Below are 6,098 nucleotides of genomic sequence, written 5' to 3'. Positions count from 1 at the left end.
CATGTAGGCTAACGGTACTCGTATACCTGCTCCCTCTGTCTTTTTCTCGTTTCTCCTCCTCTTCTTTTCTATTTTTTCTTCCCTGGGCACCTGACAGTTTTGGCCGTTTTGACATCTTGTGTTGATTTTTTGATGTGGTGACGTCCAAAAAGCGCACCGTGCGGGGGGGGGGGGGGGGGGGGGGGCGTAATGTTGTAACAAATAATATTTCTATTAGATAGGCTTTACTTTGCATTTTAATTAATTTGGGATTATTATAATAGTACCAACTTTTTTTTTTTTTTTTTCTCCAACATTTGTGGCACTGGCGTGGCGCCCCCTGATGGACGGCGCCCTTAGCATTTGCCTATACGGCCTATGCCACGGGCCGGCCCTGCTCACAAGTACCGTAATTTCCGGACTATAAGCCGCTACTTTTTCCCCTCGTTCTGGTCCCAAGGGTGCGGCTTATTTACGGCCTGTTCTTCTCCGACACCGACGAAGAGGATTTCGGTGGTTTTAGTACGCAGGAGGAAGACGATGACACAATGATTAAAGACTGACTTTTCATATACCGGTAGGCTGGTTATTTTGATAACGTACAGGTGAGCACTTTGTATTACTTTGCACCGTTGTATTATTTGTACTCTGCACGAATGCTGTTCGCCATGTCAAAGATGTGAAAGTTTGATTGAATGATTGAAAGATTTATTGTTAATAAATGGGACGCTTTGCGTTCCCAAACAGTCATCTCTGTCCCGACAATCCCCTCCGTGGTAGCAGGAACCCCTATATACTACGGTAATTACACATCAAAACCCTGCGGCTTATAGTCGGGTGCGGCTTATATATGGAGCAATCTGTATGTTCCCCTAAATTTAGCTGGTGCGGCTTATAGTCAGGTGCGGCTTATAGTCCGGAAATTACGGTATATAACCGCTTTTTCAAAGTAATAGTACTAATAATTACCATTTCAACATTTTTCGACCGATTTGAAAAATTCCAACACCAACCATTTCAACTTATTCAGACCATTCAAGTTTTTTTTTTATCATTTTCAAAAAAAATTCCCCTTTTCCTGAAATTCCCAATTTTTGGGAAATTTCCATTGAAATCAATGGGACATTCTTCAAAGTTCCACAACTCCCACATTGTTCATCTGATTCAAACTGTTCCAACTGTTCAGCCTATTCGGGAATCGCGGGCTTTCCCTTGACAAATTCCAAAAATTCCCAGATTTCCCCAAATTCCAGGTTTTCTGGGACATTTTTCCCCATTTAAAATGAATTGGCCATTTTTCTAACTTTCACCATTTCCACATTTTTCAACCCAGGGCCGGCCCGTGGCATAGGCCGTATAGGCAAATGCTAAGGGCGCCGTCCATCAGGGGGCGCCACGCCAGTGCCACAAATGTTGGAGGAAAAAAAAAAAAAAAGTTGGTTCTATTATTTCTTAATACATAAAATAATCCCACGTTAATTAAAATGCAAAGTAAAGCCTATTTAATAGAAATATTATTTGTTACAACATTACGCCCCCCCTCCCCCGGCACGGTGCGCCCCCTCCCTTCCCGTATCATGACTCTTTTTGGACGTCACCACATAAAAAAATCAACACAAGATGTCAAAACGGCCAAAACTGTCAGGTGCCCAGGGAAGAAAAAAGAGAAAAGAAGAAGAGAAACGAGAAAAAGACAGAGGTAGCAGGTAGGTAACGTTAGCCTACATGAAATTATTTGTCTGTTACAGAATGTGATAGTAACCTGGCTTTTTAGCATTAAGCTAATGTTACATGATTCGGCAATTGCTAATCAATAAATAGCTAGTTCTGTTTTAACGTCGGGTTAATATTGTGGAGGGGCTAAATTGTTATGGAAAATAATAATGTAACGTTAGGTAATTACAGTACTCCCTGGTGTACAGTAATTTGTAAGTCATTCTAGTTAATGCAATATTAAAAAGCACAAATAGAGAACTCTGTAGGATCCCCTTTTTTTGTAATATAGTTGTTAAAGTCATACTGGTTTGATATCTTGTTTTGTGCAGTGCCTTATTTATATTGTATTTTTAATGTATTTTATGCAACTTGTTGACACGTTTTATTTTGTGTTTATGTATGTAAAAAATATTGTATTTCATATATTCATTTTTTATTTTTTGTATTCATTTATTTATCCATATTTTTGTTATCTTGTTAACTATTCTGATTGTTAATTTGCTTTCTTTAAGTAAAAAAAAAAAGGTCAAAGACAAAGCTATTTGGTTTCTTGTGAGTATATACACTTCACTGCCGATGTGGGGGGGGGGCCACCTAAAATCTTGCCTAGGGCGCCAGATTGGTTAGGGCCGGGCCTGTTTCAACCGATTCAAACCATTGCACCTCCAACACATTCCACCATTCTGGAAATTCAAACTATTTTTTTTTCCAAGTTCTAAAATATTCCAGGATTCTCCAGAATTCCTGGTTTTCCAAAGCCCTACTTCCACCCTTTTTTCTGGCGACTACTCCTCCCACATTTTTCAACCCACTTCTACCGTTCCACCGTCCAAACATTCCGCTTCATCAGGACAAAAAACAAAGTTAATTTTTGAACCTACAAAAATTCCCGGTTTTCCCAAGATTCCAGGAATCCTACTTGTCAGGGTATTTTTTATTGCGACATACTTGAGTATTTTTGTGGAGAATTGCTACATTTACACTGCAAAAACTGAAATCTAAGTAAGATGAAATATCTCAAATAAGGGTGATATTTGCTTATTTTCTGTCTGATAAGATAATTCTTCTCACTAAGCAGATTTTATGTTAGAGTCTTTTACTTGTTTTAAGGGTTTTGGTCCTAAATTATCTCAGTAAGATATTACAGCTTGTTGGTGAGATTTGATGACCTATATTGAGTAAAACATGCTTGAAACTAGAATATCAAGTGATGCAAAGCTGTGTCATCAACACTCACAAGTATATAACCACTTTTTTAAAGTAATGAATTCTTACTTCAAGCATGAAAAAAAAAATCATGATTTTGACACAAATGTGTCTCATAATCAAAATGAACTTTGCTGTTTTATTTTCAATGAAACAAGAGAAAATACGTACTCATATAGTAGTACAGTTAACCCTAACCTTTTAACCCTGAAACGCCCTCAGGAAGAGGTGCTTTAAGACATGGCTAGCAACTTAGCGGCTAACATCCATCCACAATCAGCAGAGTTTTAGCTACTTCTAAACCACTAATCCTCGCCTCCATGGCGACAAAAAAAGTAAGTTTCTTACAAGTATCATTATCACTGCAGGATGAGGAATAGCTAAACATGCTTCACTACACATCGTAGGAGGAAACAATAGCTCACCGGCGTCACAATGTAAACAAACGCCATGGGTGGAGCTACACCTGACATCCACTGTAATGATACCAAGTACAAGAGCGTATCTAGTCATCAATATTTTTTTATTTATTTAAAAATTCATATTATCTTTATAAATTCAGGAAATACGTACCTGGACACATGAGAACTTAAACTATGACAATTGTATGATCCTGTAACTACTTGGTATCTGATAGATACCTACATTTGTGGTATCATCCAAAACTAATGTAAAGTATCAAATAAGAAAAGGATAAGTGAATATTACATTTTAACAGAAGTGTAGATAGAACATGTTAAAAGAGAAAATAAGCAGATATTAACAGTAAATGAACAAGTAGGTTAATAATGCTTTTTTACAGCTTGTCCTTTATAATGTTGACAAAATAATAGGTAGATAAATGACACAATATGTTACTGCATATGTCAGCAGACTAATTAGGAGCCTTTGTTTGTTTACTTACTACTAAAAGACAATTTGTCTTGATTGTTCACTTTTTTATTTAAGGACTAAATTGTTCTTCGATTGCAATAAGATTTTTTGTTAAAATAAAGCCAATAATTCAGTTTTTTGGTCCCCTTTATTTAGAAAAGTATAGAAAAGTATCAAATAATTGTAATCGAGACAACGCTAATACAAACATAAATATTAGTCTTTAAATATACGTTGTGAAAGTCTCTCTGCTGTGAGGGTTCTCCTGAGTCCGATAGATCTTTCGTGAGCCCGGTGTACAGGTTTGAGCCAGTCTTTTATTGACATATTTTGAGGACTTTTCAGTCCGGCGTGTCTCTGCCTTCTGGCTCTGTGCGTGTGTGTCTCTCTCTCTCCAACTCCCAACAACGTGTCTCGTTCCGGCTGCTGCTAATAAGGGCGACAGGTGATTAGATGACAAGCCCCAGCTGGGCAATCTACTCACCTGCCGCTGACTTCGAGGCCGGTCCTTACACACCCTGCTACGCGGCAGGCCCACAAACCACGCCCCCCTCCACATACGTTATCGCCTTGTTATTATCTTATTTAATTACAAATGACATCACCATATTGAAAGAATATTAATAGCAATATTGTTTGTTTTATATGACTCAAAGCTATGCACCGCTGCTGTTCTTTTTAGAATGTACAATAGTTATTTATGATCATATTTATTAGCAAAGTATTATTTATTTTGATTTAACGGGAGGTTATAGAACACTGCTGTTCCTTTTTTTTTTTTTTTTTTTTTTAAATGTGACTTTACTTCTCGGCAGCCCGTACTGATATTTACATTCTGTTGTCGCACACCGATTTTCAATACTTGACACTTTCAAACACTTTATTTATAAAGCAGTCATTTTAAAAGAGCACGGGTTCAGTTTTATTAATTTTCATCTAATAAGTATCAAGAATTGTGAAGATCCACAGGGATCGATATAGACCACTGCAACTCTTATATCAGTGGTTTTCAACCTTTTTTGAGGCAAGGCACATTTTTTTCATTTAAAAATCCTGTTGCACACCACCAGCAGGAAAAGTTAAAAAAATGTAACTCCACCAGGCCTTAATCTGAGTTTGTTGATGTTTTCCTGTGTGTAGTGCTTTAGTTCTTGTCTTGCGCTGTTATTTTGGTGGCCCTTCCTGTTTTGTTGGTGTTTTCCTCTAGCAGTTTCATGTCTTCCTTTGAGCGCTATTCCGCGCACCTGCTTTGTGTTAGCAAGCAAGGCTATTTACGTTGTTGCTATCCTTCTTTGTGTGGACATTGTTGATTGTCGTGTCATGTTCGGATGCCCTTTGTGGACGCCGTAAGTTTTTGCTGTCGTCCAGCATTCTGTTTCTGTTTACTTTGTAGCCAGTTAGGTTTTACCTTCGTTTTGCATAGCCATTGCCTTTTCCTTCCCCTGTCCCTTTTGTTCATTTTTGGTTTAAGCATTACATACCTTTTTTACCTGTACGCTGCCTCCCGCTGTGGTCTGCATATTGGGATCACAACAAACCATCCTCGTCTCACCCGACACATTCCGACTTTTACAAAGCAATTAACTACCTGCTGCCACCTACTGACATGGAGTATTACATGGTTACTCTACACAGCACAGACACTGAGCAACGGAACATTATTTGCAGATTATAATTATTGATTTACAAAAAAATATTTTTTGGACCAGTTAGGTGAAGTTGCATCATTTTCCACGGCACACCAGGCAATATCTCACGGCGCACTCGTGTGCCACAGTACAGTGGTTGAAAAACACTGTCTTATATTCAGTGGCCTAGTGGTTAGCGTGTCCGCCCTGAGATCGGTAGGTTGTGAGTTCAAACCCCGGCCGAGTCATACCAAAGACTATAAAAATGGGACCCATTACCTCCCTGCTTGGCACTCAGCATCAAGGGTTGGAATTGGGGGTTAAATCACCAAAAATTATTCCCGGGCACGGCCACCGCTGCTGCTCACTGCTCCCCTCACCTCCCAGGGGGTGAACAAGGGTGATGGGTCAAATGCAGAGGACACATTTCACCACACCTAGTGTGTGTGTGACAATCATTGGTACTTTAACTTTATATGGTGACCACCCTCAAAACACAAACACTTAAAAGTGTAAAAGAAGCAAGCAAAATATGTATTTTAAATATGATATCTGGAAAAAGCTGAATATTTTTTTAAATGCATTTATGATCCTGCTAAATGTCCACTTAACTGATCTCAGACGTGTAAATGTGTGCATGTGTATGTGTATATAAATCACGTTCATAAAATATAAACAGCGACCTCAAGTGGTAGA

The sequence above is a fragment of the Entelurus aequoreus genome, linkage group LG15 (genome assembly GCF_033978785.1).
Source record: "Entelurus aequoreus isolate RoL-2023_Sb linkage group LG15, RoL_Eaeq_v1.1, whole genome shotgun sequence".
NCBI lineage: Eukaryota > Metazoa > Chordata > Actinopteri > Syngnathiformes > Syngnathidae > Entelurus > Entelurus aequoreus.
The sequence above is the reverse complement of the archived record's forward strand: the minus strand, read 5'-3'. Positions refer to the sequence as shown.